Source organism: Urocitellus parryii, chromosome 2, assembly GCF_045843805.1.
Source record: "Urocitellus parryii isolate mUroPar1 chromosome 2, mUroPar1.hap1, whole genome shotgun sequence".
Lineage (NCBI taxonomy): Eukaryota > Metazoa > Chordata > Mammalia > Rodentia > Sciuridae > Urocitellus > Urocitellus parryii.
This window is the reverse complement of record NC_135532.1, coordinates 50210944-50226975: the sequence shown is the minus strand read 5'-3', so window position 1 is coordinate 50226975 and position 16032 is coordinate 50210944.

Sequence of the window (16032 nt, the reverse complement as noted above, 5' to 3'; positions counted from 1 at the left end):
AATTCAGGTAGGGGTTCTGTTGAATTGTTAGAAATGTCAGTCAGGAACTATCAACCCATGAAATTCTTTGCAGGCTAAAAACATGAAAGAGTTTAATTCTGTAAGCCACTAATTTTTTCAATCTTGGTATTGCACATCTGAAATTATAAAAATAAAAAGTCAGTGCAATATAAGTACAAACATTTCACAATAAAAATTTACATAATGGTAAAATGAGAGCAGAGGATAGAATTCAGGTAATTTGTTTATACAACTAAATACAACTTTTATGATTGCATTTCCATCATTACAGGTCATTTTTTTCTGGTTATCTGTACTGTACATTTGTTAAACTTATTGAGGGATTAAAATTTTCTGATATTATTAGTTATTGTCATCCTTTATACTATCTTGGGGGAAAATCTAGACTATGTATGCATTTCATTATGGTTTTAATGAAAGTGGAAAGGCTTAATGGGTTATACTCCCTTAATAATCTTTTAATACAATACCTGTTTAATAAGAGCAGAATTAGCATCCACTAAAGATATGACAGAAAACAACTCATCTTGGAAAGCAAGGTCCTCCAGACCTCCAGTTCCTGATGAATGCTGAGCAGAAAGCGGGTAATTGAAATTCTAAGAATATATGAGTTATTCTATATAAGTCAAATGGGATTAGTGCTAAGAAGGAAAAGACAAGGTAAAAGTTGTGAAACTGTGAAGAGTAACCTAGAAACATCCTACCCACACAGATGACCCAATCAATCTTCACCTAAATTAGTTAATAGGGGATTTTTTTCTATATAATTTTTTAACATCTAAACATATGCACAGAAAAAGAGTATTATAGCCCTCACAGATGTCCTTTTTGGAAAATATTTTTCTATGCTACAAGTTGATAAGAAATTTAATTTAACAAAATTAAATTTGTATACACTGTATTTACTAAATGTTAAATAAACATTAACATTAAATTCAAACAAGAGAGTGCAATCAATTTTAGAAAATTTAATGAAAAATTTTAATCAACTAGCTGGAAACACCTTTTTGAATTGTAATTATTATAAGAATGCTATTTTAAAACAAGTTATCTCTAAAGTGAAATTAGATTTAGTTATCTGTGAAATGTGTTTATATATTTTATTCTCTATAATATAAATAATTTAATCTTTGTATTCTTTTATCAAAAATTGAGAATTATTGATAAACTATCTTTTATGGACACGATACCTTTATTTTATTTATTTACTTTTATGTGGTGCTGATGGTCAAACCAAGTACCTTACACATGCTAGGCAAGTGCTCTAGCACTGAGCCACAATCTCAGCCCCGATAAAATAACTTTCTCAAATAACTTTTTTTTTCAAATAAAAAGTAACTTTTTCAAATAACTTTTTCAAACAAATCAACGTTAATGTTACACAGAATAAGCAATGCTTTTGGAATTGTGAATAAAATGACATATGATTGTTAAAGAAATAGTATGACTATTTTGCAATACCTCCCATTGCAGTAAAAATACACAAGAAATCTTTTTTTATTAATTTTCTTATTTTTATATGAGAATGGAATGCATTACAATTCTATTTACACATATAGAGAACAATTTTTCATATCTCTGGTTGTATACAAACTATACTCAAACCAGTTTTGTGTCTTCACACATATACTTTGGATAATAATGTCCATCACATTCCACTATCATTTCTAACCCCATGGGCTCTCACTGCCCTCCTGCCCCTTTGCCCTATCTACAGTTCATCTATTCCTCCCATGGTCCCTCTTCCTACCCCACTATGAATCAGCCTGCTTACAACAGAGAAAATATTTGGCATTTAGTGTTTTGGGATTCCCTAACTTCACTTAGCATTATCTTCTCTAACTCCATCCATTTACCTGCAAATGCCATGATTTTATTCTCTTTTATTTCTGAGTAATATTCCACTGTGTATATATGCCACATTTTTTTAAACCCATTCATCTACTGAAGGGCATCTAGTTTGGTTCCACCACTTAGCTATTGTGAATTGTTCTGCTATAAACGTTGATGTGGCTGTGTCCCTGTAGTATGCTGTTTTTAAGTCCTTTGGATATAGACCAAGTTGTGGAATAGCTGAGTCAAATAGAGGTTCCATTCCCAATTATCCAAGAAATCTCCATACTGCTTTTCATGTTGGCTGCACCAATTTGCAATCCCACCAAGAATAGATGAGTGTACCTTTTTCCCACAGCCTCACTAACAGTTATGGTTATTTGTCTTTATAAGAGCTGCCATTCTGACTGGAGTGAGATAAAATCTTAGAGTAAGTTTGATTTGCATTTCTCTAATTGCTAGTGATGATGAACATTTTTTAATATATTTGTTGATTAATTGTATTTCATTTTTGAGAAGTGTCTGTTCGTGTCCTTAGCCCATTTATTGATTGGGTTATTTGTTTTTTGGTGCTTAGCTTTTTGAGGTTTTATATACCCTAGAGGTTAGTGTTCTATCTGATGTGTGAAGGGTAAATATTTGCTCCCAAGGTGTAGGGTCTCTATTCACCTCACACATTGTTTCTTTTATTGAGAAGAAACTTTTTAGTTTGAGACCATCCCATTTATTAATTCTTGATTTTATTTTTTTGGCGCCAAAGGAGTCTTATTAAGGAAGTTGGTACCTAATCCCACATGATAGAGATTAAGGCCTACTTTTTTTATTAGGTGCAGGGTCTCCCAAAAGCTGAACAAAGAAACTATAGAACTCAATAATACAATCAGTAACTTAGACTTAACTTACATATATAGAGTATTTCATCCTTCAAAGAGAGAATACATTTTCTTCTCAGGAACACATGGATCCTTCTCTAAAGTAGACCATATATTTTGCCACAAATCAACTCTTAGCAAATATATAAAAAAAATAGAGATACTACCCTGCATTCTATCAGATTGTAATGGAATCAAATTAGATATCAATTATAAAATAAGAAATAAAAGGTACTCCAACAACTGGAAACTAAATAATATGCTACTAAATAAATAATGGGTTTCAGAGGACATCAAGGATGAGATTTTGTTGGGAGCCAGCAACCGCACCTGAATATGGCGCTGGTCTCTGCTTCCGCTTCATTAGCGGTTAGAGTTGTTAGAAGTAAACAACTCCTTGTAAGGCTGTGGGCTGGGCTCTGGCCTGCTTCCACTGCACTGTACCTATTAGACTTTTCCACGTGGTGCTAGTTCATTGGCGGGGCTGGGTACTTAAGCTAGGGCAGACCGACCGCTTGCTCTCTTGTTCCTGTTCTCTCATCATGCTTCAAGGGTCCTGAATAAACTGCTGAAAGAAGAATCCTGTGTTGTGTTTCCCTTGCCGGCGAGGGGTCGCGACAAGATTTAGTAAAATTTAGAGGTGAATGAGAAGAGAGATACAACATATCAAAATAACTGGGACACTATAAAAGTGGTTCTAAGAGGAAAGTTCATTGCATGGAGTTCATTCCTTAAAAGAAGAAAAAGTCAACAAGTAAATGACTTAATCTTACATGTCAAAGCCCTAGAAAAAGAAGAACAAATCAATACCAAAAGCAGTAGAATACAGGAAATAATTAAAATCATAAGAAATCTTAAGCATACACACTCCATTTTTATATTTTTAAATTTATATATGGCAGCAGAATGCATTACAATTCTTATTATAATATAGAGCACAATTTTTCATATCTCTTGTTGTATACAAAGTATATCCACACCAATTCATGTTTTTATACATGTACTTTAGATAACAATATCCATCACATTCCACCATGATTTCTAACCTCATATTCCCTCCCAAAAATGTTCATCATCGCTAGCAATTACAGAAATGCAAATCAAAACTACTGTAAGATTCATCTCACTCCAGTCAGAATGGCAGCTATTATGAATACAAACAACAACGAGTATTGGCGAGGATGTGGAGAAAAAGGTACATTCATACACTGCTGGTTGGACTGCAAATTGGTTCAGCCAATATGAAAAGCAGTATGGAGATTTCTTGGAAAACTGGAAATGGAACCACCATTTGACACAGTTATCCCTCTCCTTGGTCTATACCCAAAGGACTTAAAAACAGTACTACAGAAACAAAGCCACATCAATGTTTATAGCAGCACAATTCACAATAGCTAAATTGTGGAACCAACCTAGATGCACTTCAATAGATAAATGGATTTTTTTAAATGTGGCATACATACACAATGGAATATTACTCAGTAAATACATTCTTAACAAAATCTGTAGTTTCATTTTTTTTAAAAAAAGTGTTTTTTAAATGTAACATTATAATAGAAAGCTTTTATTTTTTCTTATTTAATGAGAATACCTTTTAAATTTTTCTGAGATTGCCAAATTGAAGTGGTATTTGCTTATTATACTATTATTATTTTAAATTTTTAAGCTCTGAATAGAGTGTGATCTTCTTGAAGAAAGGAATATCATAATCATTTCAGCTTTCCTAGGATCTATCATTGTAGCTGAAATTTTAGAATTAGCCAATAAAATTTACTAATTGAATATTTATGGATAAATTAACTATTATATATCAAAATTGATATTTTGATATATAAAAGCAAATGACACTGATTTGCTTTTATTGGAAGTTTCTTTTTCTCTAATTCTACTTAACTTAATGACAGTAGACTTAATTATAAATATTCTAGTTTCAAAATCACAAAAAAATTACCTCAAATTTATATTTTGATATTTAATTTGAAAATATGTTGAATCTGAATAAAGTTGGTAGTTGATACTAATTTACCAAGATTAATTTTTTAAAATTATATATTTATCACCTCATGAAAGGCGTTAATAGTAAATCATCTTTGGAAAGATTGTGAGAACCCTATAATCTTCTTACAACACAACTGATGATATAAGAGTATTTTAAAATATATATAAGAACACTTTAAGAAGAGTCTAAATAATGTTCTTCTTTCTTTTATTTCATATGGAAGTACCAAATATGTAAAATAGTCAAATAACTTTGTAAAAATTAGATAAAGAACAATGTTCAAGAATTTATTCTAAAAGATTTGGAAGCTCACTATAAAGACACAATCATCAAGACTTTGTGTTATGAGGTAGGGTTAGTAGAGTGCTTGCCTAGGATGTGCAAGTATCACAAAACAAACACAAAACTGTGGTATACACAAAAAGTCAGAAAAGTAGATCAATGGTACAAAATAGAAAAAAAAATAAAAAATAGAACTACTGATCTTTGACAAAAGTTCAAAGGCAATTCAGGGGAAGTTATTTGCCTATAAAATAAAGAATGCTGACAATTAGATAATCTTCTACAAAACAAATGAAGTTTGAGTCTATAGACCTGTTGTTTACACTCTAAAATTCATAAAATTTCAAAGCACAAACCAAATAAAAACTTTGAACTTTAACATTAAACCAAGATTCCCTAGAAAAGACATAAAATTGTGGTGCATGCCTGTAATCCGTGCAGCTCAGGAGCCTGAGGCCAAAAGGATTACAATTTCAAGCCCAGCCTCAGCAACTAAACAAGGACCTAAGCAACTTGGTAAGACACTGTATCAAATTAAAATGAAAGGGCTTGAGATGTAGGTCAGTAGTAAAGCATCCCTGGGTTCAAACTTCAGTACAAAAAAAAATCTTATTTTATATATATATATATGACCCTGATTTGCTTTTATTTGAAGTTTCTTCTTCTCTAATTCTACTTAATGAGAGTAGACTTAATTATAAATATTCTAGTTTCACAATCACACAAAAATCTTATTTTATGTATGTGTGTATATATATATATATAAGATTTTTATACAAACACTGACAAATTGGATTGTATTAAAATTTTGAATTCTCTTTACCAAAACACCTATTAATAGAATGCAAAACCAAAAACAGACTCTGCAATTACATTTTCATATTACAATTTGCTAAAGGGCTTGTAATTAGAAGAGAGGATGACTATATCAGATAGCCAGATAGCAAATGTTTTAGTGTTTACAGACCACATGGTCTTTGCAAGACCTCTCGGTTCTGCTTTTGTAATATGAAGAGCCTTAGAAAACAAGAAAATGGCTGGGCTTAGCTGTTTTCAATTTTTCTAGAAAAGAGGGTGGAATGCTGGATTTGACCTATGAACCAGGGTTTATTGACATCAGCACTACATATAAAGAAATCACAAAATTAATAATAAATATACAATGAACTAGAATAATGAAAATGTCAAATTTGCAGTCCACCAAGAACATTAACAAACATTTATTGTTTTGGTGGTAGTATGTGGCAAGAGCTCTATTAACTGTTCTCTTTGCTTTGAAAAAAATGACCCTGATTTGCTTTTATTTGAAGTGTCTTCTTCTCTAATTCTACTTAACTTAATGACAGTAGATTTAATTATAAATATTCTAGTTTTGCAATCACACAAAAAATATTACCTCAAAGAATTAAATATAGGTTTGTTAATTGGGGACAAATTTAAGTGTAGTGGAATGGCTTGTGCATGGTAAATAATAACAGAACTATTTATGACAAACCAACTATTAAGATTTCTGTGATAATACAGATATAAAAACAGAAAGGTTAAATTCAAGTATTGAAGTCAAAGATTTTTAATTATGGCAATTATGTGCAATTTAATGACAACCTTCATATTTTGTTTATAAAGATAAAAATTGGAAAAGTTCTAAAATAATAGATTTATTTCCAAAACCTTACAAAAATTATAATTTTGTTTGATATGAGTTAAAATTGTCTTTAAGGTATAATTAGCTAATATCTTAATATGTGCTTCTTTAAGTATTTCTTGCTAATTATATATAGGGGTATGAGAAGTACCAGAAATGAATAGAAAAACTCTGCCTTAGAGCATAGAGAAAATATAGACTACAGTACTGTTGTCATTTATTTCATGGAAACTCAACAGCAAACTATTAATTTATTCTCTTTAATGGATTCTTTTTTTTTTTTTGTATTCAACCATAGATCCTTTTTAGTTTTTTTCTCATGTATTCACTGGACTGAGTTGTACACAACCAAAGTAAACAGTTTAGATCCCGATGTAAATATAGCTTTAATTTTTATATAACTTTATTATTCCATAGTATTTCAATTTCACCATTTGTTCATTCTTCAGAGCATGTTTTTATCAGAGAGGAAAAAGATAAAAATTTAGTGAAGAGGATTTGGGTATGAAACTTATTCCTGAATTTAAATTAGACATAATATTATGAATTTATGGTAGCATTTTTGTCTTCCAATCTACCTAAATACTATGTCTTTTTATATCAATGTACATACATTCACCCAAACGCTTATCAATTGGGAATATAAAGAAATAATATGCCAATTAATTACGTGCATTCTATTGCCCTAATTTTGTCTTAAAATACCTCTTTCCACAAGCTTGAACTTCATGGAGAATCATTTAACTTCATTTCTGTGGAAGAGAATGTATAAGAAGAGTTTGGAAGAATTTGGTGTGATGGATGGATAGAAAGTCATGAGTGACTCCAGGGATTATGTCAAAAGGACTCAGAAGCTACAGGAGGTTCCTATTGGCATTATTTCTGATTCAAAAAGGATAATAACTAGAGTAGATAAAACACTTTAAGTATATTTTGTGGAATTGTGAATTCACATACTAGAAAATAATAAACCAAGCCATTTAAACAGAATATCAGATTTGGCAAGTAATAAAAAAAAAATCGGTAGTTTTTAAACCAAGGCAGAAAAATTCAATAGTTTACCCTTTCCTTCTTATACAAACTGCTCTGAGGTAGAGTAAAACAAATTTTGTTGGGAATGGGGTTGTGGCTCAGTGGTGGAGTGCTCGCCTAGCATGCACAGGGCACTGGGTTCGATCTTCAGCACCACATAAATATGAAATAAAGATGTTGTGTCAACCTAACACTTAAAATAAATATTTTAAAAAATTTAAAAAAATGTGTTCATATGCTTATTTTGACGAACAAATGAAGGAAGAATATGATAATAATTCTTTCAATTGTTTTTTGGTTGTAGGTGGGCACAATACCTTTATTTATTTATCTTTATGTGGTGCTGAGGATCAAACCCAGTGCCTTACTTGTGCTAGGTGAGTGCTCTGCCACTGAGCCACAACCCTAGCCCTGATAATAATTCCTTTGATGAATTAATATTATAAGAAATGAGTACAATCAACTGATAGTATCACCAAAATGGGCAACTGGCTGGTGGGGAAGCAAACGTTTTGTAGATATATATCTACACATATATTCATAGACACATTTTTTCTTTCAATAGAAAAAGGTGATTTTTTATATAATAATAACCATTTGGGACATGACTTCAATAAAACTGAGACAGTGATCACATTGGTTTTACTTGAGTTTCCTGGAGATTAGAAACTTTAGAGAACTTCAGTATGGACATTTCTTTCTAAAGTTTACTGACTGATAAAAGCCCATTTAATTTTCAAGATATGAAATTTATTTAAGCTAACCATATGTCTTAGATTTTATCTTTATTATGTTTTTAATAAATAAAAATACTTTTCATTGATAACATTCAAAGAAGTTAACATTCAAAAAGATACCTATTAATTCACAAATTCTTTAGTAAAACTTATACACAGGCTTAAAAAAAATAGGATGAAACTGAGATTCTGAGTAGTCAAACTTCAATCAATAACATATCACAGGAGTTGTCAATTCATGACACTATTACCCCTGCATTGACAGTGTCAATCATCACTGTCACAAACATGACTACTAAACAAAAGAGCACATGTTTAGTCTAGCTATCAAAGAGTGACTTTAGTCACTCTTTCTAGAGTCAGAATTTTTTATAGAAATGCCTGATTGGTCAATCCTATATCACATGTCTGCATATATAATAATTCCTAGGAGGGGGAGCAAATTAATATCCATTTATATTTTATTCTGAGGTGAAAAAAGGGCTTGCCTCCCTTGAATATGTATCCTGTAGAGAATCCCAGAATCCTGCAATTATGTTTCAGTGTCTACAATAGGGACAAATTCAATCTTTTATACCAATTAGATTAAAGAGTTTAAAATGAAATACAGAAATTAAGTGTAATTTCAGTGTTCTTGAAAGAGGATAAATCTGGTGACAAAATAGCAAATAACTAGAGGATGTCACTAATTTGGTGACCAGAGCCTGAAAGCTGAATGTGTTGGATTATATCACAGGGAAAGCCTTGATTGTAAGAAAAGTCCAACACAAGTGATGAGCTAGAAGCAGAATGAAGGAGGCAATGAAAAGAGCATCTGAGATGACATGAATGAGATGGGTAAAACCCACAAAGGGCAAGGAAGAGTGTGTGTGTGTGTGTTTATAAATTTATACTATATTAAAATGAATAGCAATTCAATTATTTAAACACAAGAGCCATATGAAAACCTATATATTACTTGGATCTACATTATGTTGACTTATCTTATGATTAATATTGCTTATCATTTTGAGAAATTATTGTTCTAATTCTAATTTGCTCAGCTTCTGATCAATGCACATTGAATGTAATCAAAGGCTGTTTTAATATCTGCTGGGAATATCAAGATGTTTTTCTTATTGGACTGTTCATGTGGTAAATATAAAAATACATTTCCTAATGTTAATCAATTTTTACTCTTCAGAGTTCTGGGAAATGTCTGCTTCATAATAACACCTTAAACTTTTAATATGTTGTTAAGTTCTATTTGTTGGCATTTTATTTTGGGTTTGGACATCTACTATATTTATGACTGAAATTGTTCTATAGTTTTAAATGTATTTATCAGTTTCTGTTAACATGTTCAATTGATATTTACAAGATGAATCATCTGTATTTTCTACTTTTTTATTTTTCTGTGAGCATAAGATATTATGCTTCCTTGAAACTGCATAAACATCCTATCAAAATAAAATAAAATATCTGACCCTTTCTCTAATCTTTTAGTATGTTTGATCAGCTTTCTTCCATCGCCCTTCATAACTAAGTCTGTCTTCTGTTTTTTCTTATAACCTCATGTTTTTCTTGATGATCAATAAAATTGAAGAAATTTTTTTTCACAATTCTTCTCTGCTGGAAATTTCTTATTTTCACTGTTTCTTATCCCTAGATCCAAACTATCACTCCTTTCCTGCATCCCAAAATTTTTCACTAATCTATCCAAACTAAACAACCCTTATTTTAACAAATACTATTTTTCTTCATACACACTCTCTTAGAATGCTTCCACTGATTGCTTCTTAAATCTTCTGTTCTTAACAAAATTTGTATATCAACTAAGTGTATTGGCTTCACCAAAATTGTCTTATTTTACCTGGCTTTTATTTTAGTGTCAGGAAATAGGATATATAGCTCACTTGATCTTTAATGCCATTTATTTATTATTCTACATTCTTATTTTTGCTTGAAGCTTCTCCCACTCATCTCCCCCAGCCTCCATTCATGAGGTATATAAACCGCTGCCCTCTGAGAAAATTTCCTTTGTTACCTTCGCATTTTTTTTTCTTTTGCATGTGATTTTTTATTTAATACTGCCCAGACTCCAAAAGGACTTCAGGATTCTCATGAACAATACATCCCAACATCTAGTTTCTCCTCAGGTCTTCAAAAAAAATCCATTCTTTACTTGGTTTCACAAATATCTTCTACAGTTACATATTTCACCTTGTTATCAAAAGCAAGATTCTTTTCTTCTGAATTACTTTCCAAGCAAGCATTCTAAAATTAAAATTCAAGAGTTTTACTTACAAATTGTCCTTGCTATTTGTCCCTTTTAATCTATCTTGCTTCTAACTTTCCCTCATGAATTCTTCAAGGTCCATGACACACTATATTATATATTTTTAATTAAAATACTCCAAGATGCTTTAAATGACACCTGTTTGACAATATTTTATCATATATGGATGCTGATATTTTCATCTATATCTATATATATACAGAAAAGTATTTATATTACTGAAAAAATTGTCATATTTAAACATATATAAATATAATCATTTATATATAATTACACAAACTGATTTTATGCATGTGATCTCTCAAAACCCCTAGGAAATATTCATTAATTGAATCATCTCCATCTGTCTCACAATAGAAAACTCAAAACTTTTTAATTCTTCAAATCTGACCCACGGAAGCCCTTTTCTACATTCAAACCAAAATGTAATTATATGATATGAACTTTCAAATTTTCATCAACTATTCCAATTACTATCTATTCTGGACCCATATTTTTTAAATCACAATGAACTAGCTTAATCCTCCCCCTCTTAATGTCATTCAATCTAGTTTCTCAAAAGTCTGTATACTTGGTCTATATTCTTATTTTTGTTTCATATTCATCTTTCCCTCTAATTTTTTGCTATAAATATCAATATCAACACGTCTTCTCCATTAAAGTCATAACCAACCAATGAGCAAAACTTGAGTCAATGGAGGTGACTTTTTAAACCTACTTTCTCTTCTAAGGCTCCTATCATTAACCATATGACTCTAAGGTAGTTTTTATAAATCCAACTTGTCTATAATTTTAAAGGCAACACATGTTGCTAAACGCAGTAGATAAAATAGAGTCCTCACTTTACTTTACTTTTAAAGAGACCTCATTATGTTTGGCCTACTACTCCTTTATGGAAACTTGTTCTCTCTTGATTTCTGTGATGCCACAGGAATGAATATAAATATCATTTAATTAAGCTAAAGTTATATGTATATACGACAAATATTATTAAAATAAACTATAAATTTAAATCAGGTGTGGTTATGCAAACCTGTAATCCCATGTGGCTTGGGAGTTTGAAGCAGGAGGATCTCAAGTTCAAAGCCAGTCTCACCAAAAAGCAAGGTGATAAGCAATCAGTGAGATCCTGTCTCTAAATAAAATTCAAAATAGGGCTGTGGATGTGGCTCAATGGTTGAGTTCTCTTGAATTCAATCCCTGATACCCACTCCCCACAGAAAATTATAAGCATAAAACGTTACCTCTGAGTGAACAGCATATGAATTGTGCATGAGGTTAAGAGGAGATATGTGTTTTTGTGCAAATATGTCCCCATGATTGGAGAGAAAGGATTCAAAAGAGCTAGTAAAAATCATATGCCATGAGCTAAAATTATAATTACCTCCGTCTTCTACACATAAAATACTAAAATGATTTTACCTTAACATATTAAAATAAATAGCTGTACATACAATGATAATTACCTATTCCTAAAAAAATAAGTTAATATATCTTTCAGAAATGGCACTTTTAGAAGACCTGAAATGATCCAAACCAATTTTCTTAGTAGGGATGAAGTAACTTAGTAACTAATTCTCAGAACAAGTTTATTCATGTAATTTTAAAATGTTTATGCCCAAATTTTCATATAAAGCAGATTTAGATAGCTGTATTATAGTTATCTGAAATATCAGTTAAAGGATATTGAAAATGTTCAAAATCTAGAAGTTGCTGATATTAATATATGGAAACCACATATTTAAACTGATATAATATAAGAATTAAAGAGGAAGAACTGCTTAATCATCAAGTATGAATATGTCTTTAGGGGTGATATATGGAATTGAATTTAGTTAAGCAAGACTAAATTTTCCCCAAATGATTGGTAAACTAAAATGTAGATATTTTAAAAGAACAAAAGCAAATTAACATCTTACATATGGATTTTTTTCTTGTAAAACATGATGGTCATATATCTGAGAAGTTTTGTTTTGTGAAGGCAGTTTTTTGATAAATCTCATTATCTTAAAAGCCATATTAATAACAAAATTAAAGTCTTGGATAGATTATTTAAACAAACACCAACATATTATAACTAATGTGATATTGGAAAACTAGAAATGGAAATATTTTTGTTGTTACTATTGATTCTTGACAAAAATTTTAATTCTTGCTGTAAAAAAATAAAATAATAAGAAAGAGCTCACATTTATTGATTTTTCCATATCTGTATTCTAAGAATTTTGCATGATTTAATCCATTTATAACTTCAAATAACCCGATGATGTGTTTTTTTCTTATTGTTATTATTCCCAGTTTACATGCAAGGAGAATGAATTATGAAAGATTAAATTACTCAAATTTATATGACTAACAAGAACTACAGTAGTTAATGTGGAGCTCAGCTACAGAGCACAATTCCATAGTCACTGTACAAGACTATCCTCATGAATACTTCAGAGACCAGGAAAAATACCCTATATATGTATAAATTTAAAAAAAAAAAGATTCTGTTCACAGCATAGTACAGAAATTTTATTTTATAAAAAAAAGTATCTTTAAGATGAAAATAATTTTTTGTATAAGTATATAGATGGGTCATCCTGTGTGTGTAGACAGTAGAAAGACAGATAATAAATTTGGAGAAAACGTGTTTTAGTCATTTTTTAACCATTGTGACAAAAACACCTAATAAGAACAATTTTAGAGAAGGAAAAGTTTATTTGGGGGTTCACAGTTTCATAGTTCTCAGTCCACAGAGGAATGACTTCATTGCTCAGTGCTCAAGGTGTGGCAGAAAGCAGCTCAGGACATTGTACTAGGAAGAGGAGAAAGAGAGAGAGTTCCATTCTCTGGGGACAAAATATATCCCAATTTGACACCCACCTCCTCCAGCCACACTCTGTCCACAGTTACCACCCAGTTAATTTATGAGGAAATTAATGCACTGTCTATTTTAAGGCTTTAATAACTCAAACATTTCACCTCTAAACTTTCTTACATCGTTTCTCACATGAGCTTTTGTGGGACAGCTCTTATCTAAACCATAATAATGTGTCAGGATATATGATGAGATAGTGATAACAGCATTTAAACAAGTTTCACAAGTTTATATTTCAGTGATCCTTACATATAGGGAAGATTTATATTAATAGTATATTTTTATAAACTAAAATAATAGTTATACAAAAATCCATTATCTCATACAATATGTGTTTTCACACTGCTAGAAGAATTGATGCAAAAATCAAATATTCAGCTGAAAATGTTAAAATTAGAATTTAGCTTTATCAAAATATCCTACATACATATAGTCATTGCCCTTACATATTCCAAGATATTCCACCAATGCCTGAGACTATGGATAGTACCAAATTCTACATATATTGCTTTTTCTTTTACATAAATACATACCTATGATTAAAATTATTTTCTGAGTCATAGCCAAAGAATAAAACTTGCTAAAAATAAAATACTTAATATGCTTTAGAAATGTTATTTAAAATTTATGAGTATTTGTTCCTGGAATTTCCCATCTAATATTTTCAGACTATAGTTCACTACTGCTAATTGAAAGTGTGGACAAAGTAAAATTGTGGCTGTTAGGAGACAACTGTATGAATGTGCATTTGATTTGGGTTGAGCACTTTCAAATTTACTAGTATAAGCAATTGTGCACGTTAGTATTAGTAACTAGAACATAAGTAACTAGTATAAGTATATTAGGTGAATTCTCTAAGTTCTCTAGTGTATTAGGTGAATGATCTCCAAATAGCTTATTTAGTAATGGCTATTTAATGTGGAACACAACAGTAATATCAGATCTTGTCTTTAATATCTAAGTGTAGATTGTATTGAGTGTAAAAAATAATCTAATGAATAATGATTCTCTTTGATTACATAATAGGAATGATCAAGTCAATTGAGCTATAATTTAGCACTAATAAAAATAATCTTATTTTATAAGGTCAGTTCCTATATGAATTGATGGAGGTTACTAAGAAATCAATGGCAAAAAAAATTATCGAACAAGTTAACAATTAATCAGTGTTGTTTGCCATGAAACAAGAATCTATGTCAGCTCTAAGTGAGTTTAGAAATATTCCAGACTCAAAAACATTAACACTCCACATTTTTAGTTGAAATTTAGAAATTTTTAAAATACCTCTCTGCTATACCTACCATTATTTATTCAATTTTCTCAAAGTATTTGACATAAAAAGAGTTATTTAGGGGTAATTTCAATGTTAAATTAATCTAAATCGGATGATTTTAAGACTTTACATGTGAACAAATCTATAGTATAAGTACTATCATGATTTTAATTTTCATAATGAAGACATGTTTTAAACATATTGTTGTCTACTTTGAATGTTTATATTTTAATAAATTGCTGTTTTGTTAGGAAAGTCTTAATAGGTTCATTTTAATTCAGCACACAATGTTTATATCTAATCTATTACCACAAGATTCTTAGAAGGATTTGAGATGAATTACAAAGAGAAAAGTAATTTCTCTGATCTCCACACATATTTGCAAAGTAATTGGATCCTGCTTTTGTAGGATACTTGTATAAACCAAAATGGCTATACTTAATAAATATGATAAAATAATATTCTGTGTGCATGTAAAAGTAATGATTTAATTATACTTCACAGTTAAAAGGTTAATTGTCATCAGACTTACAAATTTTGAACCACAGCCATGTTTTTAAAAAATGAAATTGTGTGGTATTTTATTCAAATCTTTTCTATAAGCACCAAAACATCTAACCTAAAATAGCAATTTTCATGAAAAAATGTCTGTTTATACCTGAGAATTTTACCACATGATAAACTGGGTATTTGTCCAATTGAATGAGGAAGATAAGCAATGTCACTCTTTCCTCAGATAACCCAGAGAAATGGAAAGATTTGCTACTCAAAGCATAATCAATGTTCTATTATTATTAAACTCAAGTATTATCTCTCTATAATCAGTAGGCCTATGTAAATGTAACATTATTTAAAAAATTATATTTTGCATAATATGTAGGTAAGAAATAAATTAGTAATTGTTAACAAATCATATATACCACATTTCAAGAGTAAGAAATTTTGCTTTTATGTTTTCAACTTAGAGACATAGTGATTTCCAATTGAGAACAAACGAGATAAAAGATATTCTAACAGAGGTTTAGTACTAGAATTCTATTTACAAAATTTAATAAACAGCAATTTATTGAAAAGCAATAATGGGAAACAAAACAACAATGATATTTTTTTCAAATGGTAAATTGTATTTTACTGCTATGATTTTGCTAGGAATAGGGAGAATATTTATTGGAAGTTCATTCTATTTAGCTAATGCCA